Source organism: Micropterus salmoides, unplaced genomic scaffold (genome assembly GCF_014851395.1).
Source record: "Micropterus salmoides isolate LMB-PRFRI ecotype aquatic unplaced genomic scaffold, ASM1485139v1 Ms_hic_scaffold_4, whole genome shotgun sequence".
NCBI classification, from domain to species: Eukaryota; Metazoa; Chordata; class Actinopteri; order Centrarchiformes; family Centrarchidae; genus Micropterus; species Micropterus salmoides.
Window position 1 is genome coordinate 12,782,345 of NW_024043372.1, and position 12,450 is coordinate 12,794,794.

At 37.7% G+C, this 12,450-nt stretch overlaps 1 protein-coding gene across 1 annotated transcript in view; it reads left to right on the forward strand.

Annotated features, from left to right (window-relative positions):
* Nucleotides 1-5,748: 5,748 nt before the first annotated feature.
* The window catches only part of LOC119886123 (immunoglobulin-like and fibronectin type III domain-containing protein 1), a 30,041-nt gene continuing 23,339 nt past the window's right edge, over nt 5,749-12,450 (forward strand). Inside the window, 1 exon segment of the mRNA XM_038696656.1 lies at nt 5,749-6,016. The gene's annotated coding sequence lies outside the window, so the exon portion shown is untranslated.

The window sequence follows — 12,450 nt, forward strand, 5'->3', positions numbered from 1 at the left end:
GTTGATTTGAGAAAGCATATATTTGATTTTATTTCATTACAGTGGTACTGAGCTCACTTAATGTGGAAAGAGCAGGGAATGTTAAGATTTGCTAGCACTCTTCACAGTTTGGCCTTTTAGTGGGAAAGCTATGCAATAATTGGACAAAATTGCACTGTTTTGCAAATAATGCACTGTAAATTCAGTTCTCAGTGCAGAGTCAGTGCATGCGATAGAAGGTTTTTCTGGGTTTCTTGGTTTTTTGGAGGGGCTTAATAACGAAAGGGAGACAAGTCTAATGATGAAGTATCTTCCTTTTCTAACCTTTTAACTGCTTCTCAAGGTCTTCATAAGAAATGAAATCTCTGAAGAAATCTCCTTCCACGGATGAAGACCATGAGATGTGGTTATAGCTCATGGAGATTGTGAGATATAGTCACAAGCCCGATTTTTTTGTAACAAGGACACAGTGTGTTAAAACGAACATGGCAGCTGACAGCATGTACTGTATTAATGACACGCACCTCTTTCAAGGTGAATTTTCCAGTTATGTGGCCAGGGTCTAACGGCATTCTCATGGATGTCTTAAGGTAGTGGCCCTAAGCCACTAGGTCTATAGCAAATTGTAACACAGCAGCTTGATTAATTACCATCAATTGGACATTTATAAACAGCAAATTGTTAGTTTTTCACTAGAAAGGCTTGTTTGACTAGCTTTTATGTGTCACTGCATCCCAGATATATAATAACAACTAAATGTAGTGCAATTATCACTGAGGACGAGCACCAGAGATTACAATTAAGGATGGGTGGAAGATCTGAAGTTGAAGATTTCACGTACAATTACACACCAGCCATCTCAGATCACTTTCAGTTTGTAAACATATTTTCTACTTAGGAAATTACCTAAGATAATCAAAATTACTTCACAACAGCTGTGATATACAAATTCATCTCCTAACTCACTTTCAAAAACATGTTTCCCCCATCGCAAAAGCTTTTGCAAACTAATTTAGCAGAATAATGTGAGTATACGTGTTAAGCCTGCAGAGCATTAAAATATCATCAGTACAGCCCAAAAGACAGAGAGCTGTTTAGGCTGAGCTGACTAAATAGGGAGGTTACAAGCATCAAGGATGTACATACTGTGGCAAATAAAAGCAATAGTTACAATTACATTTATTAAGAAGAAGTAAGAAAACATTAGTTCAAAAGGTGGAAGTATGCTGCAGTTTCACACTTTCTCTTATCAGCTATATGAAACTTGCTCTAACAGCTGAAGATATTTGCATATTTACAACATGAAAAGACCTGCTTTCAAAATGACATCGCTATCAGCAGAACAACATCATGTCTCAGCACCTCCCAAAACCTCAACAAAAAATAAGCATATAATCATTTACTGATCTGCTGCCATTATGGTAAAGGTTTGGTTAGGTTTAGTCACAAATTCTACTTCCTTAATGTAGAGCTACTTGTTTAAGGTTATAGAAGGACGCAGTCATGGTCCAAAGGAAATGCACAGTGACTGTTGGTATGAAATAGGAAACAAACTGTTCTCCTATGTTTGAGTCACAAGCTTCAAAGCCCAATGCATCCAACCTGAGAGCCTCCTTATGAGGTTTGGTGATGCTTAAGAATTATTTCACGCTACTTCAGCCTTTGCTCCTGACAGTCATAATTCACACAAGAGGGTATAAACCTTTGAACACACAATAATGACAGTATTATATATTTTATTAAAATTGTAATTTTTATTTAAAAAGGGACAACCCCAGAATATGCATATCCAGATGAATATGAATTTAATAGCCTATTTTTTAGTATAAGAATGGTGTCACAGCAGAGTTAGATGGTGCAGCAGGAAAAGCCCTATATATATATATATATATATTATATTGTTGTTATTTAAGCTTTGAATACAATCCATAGAACTAGCATTAAGACGGCACACTGTAGGAGATACACTAGTCAGACATACACTGTGTTGATCCTAAACTTCCTAACAATAAGCCACCATCCACCTGCTTTTCAGAATTATATCTACCTTCTGTTAGCAGTGGATTGAGCAGCATTAATTGGACACATGTCACCAGTAAAATGATACTGGGGTGGGGGGGTGGGGTTAAATGACTGACTAGCGCCAGGTTTGCAGTATTCCAAGTTAAGCGTCCCGGCATGCACCAGCAACAGGTGGCGCATTTATGAGTGTCCTGAGTGTTGCATGACAGCGGCAGCTATGGGTTTATCACCACGGTCAAGGAGCGGAGAGGGAACAGGAGTTGAATGTCAGCGGACGAGAAAGTGCAACATAGCAAAGTGTGAGAAATGAGAAAAGAGGGAAGATTGTGATGATGAGTGAGACTTTTGGGCACTACTCTTTTTCCAATGTGGCATGAAGAAATAAAGCAGATCGCTTAGCTGGAAATAGAGACATCTCAGTCATCCTAAATGCTCCCTTGGCATCCAAATCACATGATGGGCTGAGATTCCAGAGGGAACACGTTAACCTCTACCCCTCAGACTCTCTCCGAGCCAAAACAGCCTCTGATCGTGACTCAAGCCAGTTGGGAGGCCCTAAAGAATCTCAACCAATCTCGATACTAAAACCACAATGAAAAGACCCAAATAAATTGGTCAGCATAACTTACGCATGCCAATACAATTGTTATTGTAGTAAATAAAGTAAATATTGTTGTAAATAATCATGAAAGAACAAAATACCTTAAGTATCACATCATTCTAACAGTTCTACATCTCTGATTTTATGTTTCTGAAGGATGAGCCCGTAGTGATTATTTCCCAAATGTAAGACTCAATCCTAATATGCCAAATTCAATTGCTCCTGACCCTGCAGGCGAGCTGGCCCATATCCACAGTCATATCCATTTCTACTGTTGAGTGAGTGATTCAACTCCAAAACACTTGCCTGGTTAATCAACACAGTCATGTACAATGCTTAAACATTCAAAGACATTGCATATTAAAGACCGATAAGTGCATTTATTTTTGGCTCTGAATCAATCTCTAAAAGCACGTGTACAGCTTCAAGCTCAAGATATCGACTGCTCTTTTAAGGAATATCTAATTACCATCACCTTGCTTACACCCACCTAATTACTACCTAATTTAGACTACGTTAAACTTAATCTTTGAGCCAAGAGCCACGTGAAAACCAATTAAGCTCAATGTGCTATGTTGATAGGTTGACACCAGCTCCCATTCTTGTGTTGGCAAGATGCCAAGATGTGACCGTTTCACATTCCTGCTAAATTGTCAATTAACATGTATGAAGACAGTATCATCTCTCATATCGAAGTACTAGACACGTCTGTTCAACCATCTGTTAACTGCCCCATGCCAAAGCTGTGTATGGGCCATACAGCCAGGGAGAATTCAGTTTCCACTGCACACACTTGTCTCCTCATTAGAGTAAAAGATTCATGTAGTTGAGTAAATTATACAACGGTTTACCCCTTGAAAATGCACACCTTTACATCTTTAAATTATGCAATATGTGTAGCACCTACTTTAGCAATGAGAATATACTATAGTTGATGGTAGATTTATAAGTGCATGAGTTTTCAGTGCTGAAAAGTAAATAATTACATTTACTCAAGTAATGTATTCAAGTACAATTTTGAAGTATTTGTTCTTTACTTAGTATTTACATTTTATGTTACTCCACTTCAATTCAAAGGGAAATATTGCACAAATGTTCCACTACCTTGACAGCTATCTTTTCTAGAAGAATAAGATTATACATACAATTTTTTTGCAATATATAAAATGTAAGAGATAAAGCTACCCAGTGCATATAAAGTGGTTAAAATCAGCTCTCCAATCTATAAAAGCAAGTGCATATTTTTTACTTTTGATACTTTAAGCACATTTTGCTGATAGTACTTCTGTTGGGGGTGGTGAGGGGGCAGTGGATAAAACACATGCCTTTGGTGTAATAGACCCGGGTTTGAATCCATTGTGAGACACCATTGTGTCCCTGAGCAAGACACTTAACCCCTAGTTGCTTCAGAGGTGTGCGACCTCTGATATATATATAGCAATTATAAGTCGCTTTGGATAAAAGCGTCAGCTAAATGAATAAATTTATTTTAACTTGAATTTTTGAATGGAGGACTTTTTCTTCTAATAGAGTATTTTTACATCAAGGCATTCCTACTTTTACTTGACTAAAGGACCCGAGTACTCTGCTCACCACTGTCAGTTTTACTGTATTAACACAAAAAATAAAGAAAGAGAAGGCCTTGTAACATATTTAGATTTCACAAGACTGGGTCCACTCAGCAGCTTCACATCTATCGAGGGCTGAACAGCATGTTACGCTCTGCACCACTGATCACAGTGATAATACAGTTGAAGGCTGACTACTAGAATATTAATACGGCAATTGAAATCTGGCCCACTAACTGACTGAATTTGGGTGCCTTACAGTCAGGTGACGAAAATACCACGTAGAGTACACTTGCTTCAACTTGATTCACATCAGACCACAGGTTTTCTGGAAGTGATAAGCATTTCGCTATGAGGACGAATGTGGTCAATGTCTCTTAGTACATTTTCAGTAAAGTATTCCTTTGAAAGTATAATTCAGCCAAAATTGAGTTTTCCACGCTGTTGAGTCCATGACGGGGACATGATGAACGCCACTTTAGAGTCAGAGAAGTGTGAAAATGAAGCATTCAATTACTCTGGGGGTAGAGTAAGAAGTTTAGCTGACTCTTCTGCTTCACTGGTTGGATGTGTGTGTGATTTAAGGAGGTGAAACATGTTTTGAAAAGGTTTCATTTACTTGGACATCCCAGTTCAGAGGTCAGATAGAAGCCAAAAACAGCCTGCAACCAGAGACTGTTGCTATTACTTATTACCACTTGAAAATAACATATGGAAGCATGTCAATTTTGAGCCAAAAATGGAGAATGCTAAGTTTAATGATCTTAGAGAGGAACAAACTCCCTGACAAACTTGTGCAAAGCTCTGAAGTCACTAAGGTGAAAAAAGAGCAAAACTGAAACAACCTTTTACAACCAAAAGGCATCAAATCTCCTGATTTATATATGCTGCTGCTACGGGCTGAGTTCTGACCAGGGTGTATCGGCATAGCAAAGCTAGCAGAGAAGTAAATCAAACACATGGTGTGACCTCATCAGCCTCTCGCCTCTTACAAGGATTGGGGGCATTACCTTTCCTGATCACATGGTACACTCCCTGAAGCTCCAAAACATTATCCGCAGTTGATGAAAATGCCTTTCTGATTCTGACATTATTAAAATGATCCAGAAGAACACTCACAGAGCAGAGTTGGTGGTCTTCACTGTTGCCTGGGAAAATTTAACCTTTGCAGTCCAGTTGCTCACTATGCAAAGAAACTCATACTATATATTTTCAAAAGAAACATAGCAATTAACAGTAGGCAACTTTTAATGTCAAAATTATGTGATTACAAACAAGACACCAATGGATTCTTCACAGAAAAATATCAAATACAGCTACTTATGTCTGGCAATAAGGTGGTAATGGAGGACAAAATACTACATTGACCGAGGCAATCAAAATGAAAAAGTGAGACAAGACATTGCTAGGTATGGATGGTAAATTAAGTGGAAGGGAGGCAACAGGGAGCCAGAGGAGGTGGAGTGTGAATTATGAGACAGACCATTAGAAACAGCTACAGACAGAGCTAGGAACAGTAAGGAGCCAGTTGGTATATAGGACGAGGAATTTGGAGAACATTAAGCCATCACTGTATACATCTGAGGTTTAGTCAGGAAAACAGCAGTATGAGAAAGCGAAGAACAGCACATGAGGGAAGAACTTAGACAAGCATGCTATCTCTCGTTATGTAACTTTACATATTTTTATGTAACATAGCCTAGAATCAAAACTGGAACTTGACCTCAATCTGTGGCCAAAGCAAAATGAGAACATACACCAAAGGTGATTAAACGGACCTGGCACAAGATTTGCTGACAGCGAGTATCTCAAGAAGGAGGTCAGGAGAAGTGTTTGAAATCACAAGGTAAGGCTCAAGTTCAAGATTTAAACGTATCAATTAATTTTGGAGTTCTACCTTAATTCTATCCGTGATCACATTTTTGTATTACCTTGAAGAGTAGCTAATATGAGGCTTCAGCAGTCATGGATAGACAAATCAAGTGGTTATCTTCCAAAATCTTTGTAACTGAATTTAGAAAAAATGCAACCACTTGACAATTGATTAATCACTCCTTTGTAACATTTGCCAATGTTCTTGCAGTAATACAAAATCATACATGAATAATCAAAAATGTGAAAGGTAGAAGAACAGTTTGAACAACAACTGAATTACAACCTTCATGAAGTAAGGATGATTACAGGACTGTATACACTGCATTCGTTTAAGCTAGGTGTACTCAGTAAACTGGGTAGACAGTATATCTTAACTTTTGTCATGTACGTCCGTGTGTGCTGCCTAAGTAATGTAATGGAAATTTTCCTTTAGTGAGTCTTCTGAAATAAAGAATTCAATCCAGACGTCTTTAAGGGTTTTATTCTTTGTAAAGGCTCAGACAAACATACAGAGTGCAACCAGTCTGCAGAATGTAAGACAAAGAGCCAGGGAAGAAAAGAGGTGACTTTATACTCTAATGTTGTTATGCAGCTGTCTTAGGGAGGAAGGGAGTAGGGACCAACTGCCCTGAGATGAAGGCCTATCAAGGACAGTCAGATAAGAAACTCTCTAACAAGCTACTTTCCCATGGGAACCTTCACCTAGCTTCAACATAATAAAATTATCAAACACCACACAGTAAAACATAGGCCTATAATAATGCAGCATAAAAGGTAAAACGGTAAACACAGTAAAATTTCCATCAAATTTCCATCACAGTAGCTAATAAAGTTCCTTGAAAACAACAAGTGTGCAGAAGGGGGTTTGGCAAAATAAATGAAAAATGCAACACCAGCAAATCACAAGTTTCATGTTAGATTCAATTATACATAAACATCAAAATACATCAGTCACAAGCCTTATTCACTAAATAATTTTCTAAAGGCATCTTAGTGTCTCATCATGATAACACTTAACTCATATTCACACTATCGTGCATTATCTGTGGTTTCCAGTATCACAGTAACTCAAACTTGTGGGGACAATTTTTATGCTCTTCATCAACCCTCCCAGGACCTCGACCTGACCAGATGACCCGGTTAAACCTCTAGCCAACAAATCAAAACATGCCTGCAGTGTCATCTTTCCATGTGAGTGAACCAGTAAGCTGGTTAAGCAGCTGACGAAAATGTATGTATGCTTAAGCATTAAGCACTTCTGATTTTATGACATCTATAGACATGTAAGCTACTGGAGTCTTACTGTATCAGATTCTGAAATCCCATATGTAGATGATTTAGGATTGAGTAGTTGGACATCATCAAAGTGGAATAAGTAAAGTTTCCCCAGTAAAAAATCATCTTCTCTTAAAAATGTATTTCAAAACCATAAAACAAAAAAACAGAAAGCAAATCAGCACTGCTATTTGCAATGAGCTATACATTTATTATGCATAGTGCATGACTTAAATAGTAATAGACCCATGACCACCCGCAAGAAACTGATAACTGGAGGACAATTTCTTTCTATTCTCGTTATTGTTGAAGGCAAAGTTCACTGGTATTGCCGTCGAGGCAAGAAAAGCAGACAGGAGGAGTCACATGTCATTGTAAAAACACACTTCAGGGAAGTCTCTCATACCTGTGTCTTTAAGATATAACAGATATGTTTGATTGGTATAAATGTGGGTTGTTTTGCCAACATCTTTAAAAACTCACTCAAACGTCACTCTAACAGTAATCTAAACCAATTATTAATGGAAACTAAATTTCAAATGCATACAAATAAAAACAATGCATATTATACTGTACTACTTTATATAAGTAACTAAGTTTATTATCATGTTTCATATATAAATACATTTGATTCACTTTGTATGTGAATGGGTTCTTTTACTCCCCTGCATTATTCATGGTATGTGTATTCCTGGTGAGGATGTTGTTGGTATGTACATTCCTGGTAAGGATGTTGTTGGAGTTATTAGCACTGGTGGATACTCTTCATCATGTTTCAGACGTTCATGGAAACATAACAAACATGTAACAGCTGCCTCGTGTTTGTCACGACACCCTATTGGAGGGGACAATGTGATGCACCTATACATAATTTCTTTACGGAAGCCTCCATGGACAACGGCTGGGAACGTTTACGCCGTGCCTTAAAATAATACACCAACTCTGGACATGACATGCAACTGAATACCAGAGTCTGTAATAAAAGACAAGAGACAGAAGCATTCAAGGGCAGTAACCTTGAACCTTGATTTAGACTTAGCTGTATCCATTTATAGGTTGTATTCAAAGCCAAATACAGAATACCATTTTCTAAGCCGACCTATTATTAAATATGACTCTATTTCAATGCTAGTGTGTCTGCTGTGAATACTTTCAAAAGCCTGCCTTAAAGAAGACACTTGCACTGCCCTGGATATCAAAGTTCATCCAATAAACATCATCCACTCCAGTTTGTCAAATCAATACTGACCATTTAGAAATTCCTTTTTTTGTTAACTGAAGTTGGAAGGATTGTAATTAATATGTCCCAGTTGCTGTCAGGAATGTATCACTTCCACTAAACATAATTACAGGAAATCAGTCTTTCACAAATGCATGACAGCATTCTGACATTAAACCTACTCACAAATAAATGATGATTTCAGTGAAAACATCGAGGCGCTTCACGTTATTGCACTTTCCTTTTCTTTTCTAGGTTTTATGCATTGTGTGGTTTGTAATGAAAGTGTGCTCATTGGAGTGAAATAATCAGGTGCATTGTCAACATGTCTACTGTCCGAAAGGCTGTATTTCATATGTATTTAATATGAAGATCATTTATAATGTGTCTTGGAAAAACAAAAACAACATGACTTTGGTAGCACTCTGAGTCTTGTCTTATTTATTTTTCTTAATAATTCATTTACAGTACACTTAACAAAGCAAACCTTACCAAGTCCTAAACTTGTGAACTCCGATATATCTAGATTTCAGGCTTGTAAACCAAAAAAACCCTTCATCTTCCTTTCACTACATCTGATTTATGGCAACAAATTATTATTATTATTTTTAAAGGGAATCTTTGACCCACCCTTCACTGTGCCCCCCCCCCCTCCCGCTTTACCACCCACTCAACCTCCAATGTCTTTGGAGTGACCACAAATACAAAAAAGCCTAAACAGCTTTTAGCAGTCACTGAGGCTAGTCAGTAGAGGAGCATCAAGCACAGACTTGCACGCTGCTGGAAGGATCTATTACATTGAAAAAATTAGGAGACGGCACAGTGTGACCAGACTGCTGCCAGAAAGAGGATCAGAGTTTAGAGCACTGAGGACCGTGAGCAGGTAGGTGGCCCTCAAAATGAAGGCTGGATGAGGAAAATGTTCTGAGCAGAGAGAGGAGAAATGGATTACAGTCAACCTATTTCTTATTAGTCAGCCCATGCGAACAAAGTCATGATAAATACGTGTGCAGTCACTGTTTGCATCAGAAAGAAATCAGCAGATGCACAAATGGGTGCAGTAACAATCCTAAACTGTTCATGCATATGTGTAACAAAGGCATGCTTCTATTTTCCTCTACAAAAGAGCTGAACGTGCTGCGAGCTATAGCAATAGAGACTCACAGTTAATAAAATTTTATGTACTATCTCATTCCAGTCGCTCAAATTACAGAGTATGTAATAATACCAATAAGTCAGATAAACATTAATAAATAAAAAATAATAAACTCATATCTTATTGTACAGGATTTTGTTACATAGAGGACACACACATTTGGTGTTGGTGCATAAAATCACTTTAGTAAGGCATGCAGGCTTCTCAGTTTGAATTTCACAGTTTGAAATCTGGGAAGCTGGATCACAGCAGTGAGTTCAGAGCTGTGAGGTTGTTTGGTGATGACTAACTTCAGATGGAGGTATCAAATCAATATGTAGCCTGAGCTGCATGGAGGGTGTGGGATGTGTTTTGGCAGAAAATACTTTTTCTTTTTACATTAAAAGAAATACACAGGACTACGTTTGATATTGTTTTCACTATAGTCGTTCTTTCTATACTTGTGTCTCACACTGTGCACATTCATAATGGGTTTTTGTAAAAACCAGTTATCTTTAATGCAGTTTTACTTCATAGATCACATGCTAAGGCATTTCTTATATGATTTTGAACAACATATGAATCAACTTGTCAGCTCTCTTACAGCAATTGAACAAATGAGCAAATCCATTAGTGTTCATTTGACACCAAAAGGACTTGTCATCAGGCCCAGTTTTGTTTGAGTTACACAGCTGAAGCCAGTGTCTGTCTTGTACACTCAACTGAAGTCAGTGAAGTGTGGACAAATGCAGTGAGGGACATTTGAGTAGCTACCAGATGCCATTTCAAGAGAACGTGGTCAGTGGTGCAGTCATCTGCGGTGGCTGGCCGAATCACTGAGACATGTCACGTACTCCTCACACATTAGGTATAATGTGTATGTCTGCTATACAGCATCTGAAGCATTTTTAACAAACTTCAAATGTCTCCACTGCCATGTTCTGAAGTCTGTATTTCATGTCGTTAATACAAGAAGAGGTCAACTTTAAGTAATGTCAAGGGATGGGTTGTTGTACTTATGCAAAGACGAAATTACAGTCAAACACAGGATTTTGACCATGCATGGACAGCTAAGGAATCAAACACACAATCACTGATTATTCTGTTATTTGTGATGAATCAAATGGAATAAGTTATGAGATAAACTGTCAAAATGCTATCCCAGCAAATACTTGCTATCAACAAGGGTCTTTTTAATTAAGATGCCAACATCATATTAGGATAACAGACTCAACTATCATATTTATATAACTACTATTTTCTATTTTATAATTGTGTGTGCAGAACAGTGTGAGATATATATAAACATGGCATCAACTGCAAAGACATGGGAAGGCAAGTAGCAGCACAAACTTTGAGGGTTGACTGAGGGTGAATATATTTTGTTTCTGCTACAGTGGTCCAACATTTTGGATAGAGTAATTTTAAGCTTGGTAACTGATAACCTGCAGTGACAGCTAGCCAGCCAAACTGGTTACATGGTCTCTTCTGTTTTTTTAAAACAACATTATTGTTCACTGTAAAAGCAGCCTGTAGCACAAATCTTTAAAATCTCAGGGACAGTAACTAGGAAAGATTCTCAGGCTCTATTGACAGTAATTTTGTCTACAATGTCCCCTCCACTAATCAGAATTCATTAAATCAGAGGAGAGCCTCAGCCAAACAAAAAAAACTATAAATATAATGAGCTAAAATGGCAAAACTATTCAGCAGGAGAGAAGAGGAGTGGGTTTCCTTCAATGCAAAGGGCCTCCTGCCAAGATGTCTCCTGTTGCAGGCTGTTTTGCTTTTACCATATGTGTTGTGTAGTTCCACCAAGAGCCAAGATCGGTGCCAGAGCCCAGACCCTTCCTGAGCATATGCTGGAGCATGTGTACGACTAAAAATAAACACTTACTTTTCAAGACAGCAGGTTTTATTTTCATTGGGACGTGAGGAGACTGTAAATATTTTACCTTTGAGGTGAAATATTTAAGATTTAGAATTTAGTAAAATGAGGGTGCAAGTCAAAAAGAGAAGTCCTCACAGCTGCATTTGGCTTTTTTTTCTGTTTGTTTAAAGCCCCTGAAAATCAATTTTCTCAATCAGCTTCTTATTATGAGCAATTGGGTCTTATCACAGATTAGCATGTGAGTTTTTGAGTGTTATTCACTTAATAAATAATAACTATGGTTAAGTTTTATCCCCCACACTTGAACCTTCATTGTTGCTTATGTGGTCATGAATATTTAATGTCATAGAGAAAGAGAAGATTTGAAGTTTTCAGGAGTTTTAAAAGGTTTAGGGAAGTTGGAGCAGGTTGAGTGCAAATGCTGTTGGAACTTGAAAAATGTAAAACCTTTTAGTAAACCAGGCAGCATACTGCAGTAGGTGTGCATCGATTACAGTAGACGGTCATGATAATGACATTTAAATAAGCATGCAATCAATCGCTAGTTTAGACTTTTTCAAGCAAAGTGAGCTGTACTCAATAGCAAGCATTTTGGTTATTGCTGTGTTTTTTGGATTATTACAATTTGTAAGTTATGACAGCACTTACTCGCAATTGAAATATCCATAATGATAAACATGTTCCGAAACAGATATTTTAAGGTAACGGGGGAAAGAATTAGTAATATTATCATATTAGGTCGTCCACGTAAACACAAAAGTGCAATGTTAGTCGCACTGAGCACTAAAAGCAGAATTTGAACAGGACTCACCTCTTCATGTCGACAGTATTTTCTGAAAATCTATGTTCAGCTGCAAAGTAATGATGACAATAATATTAATTTCC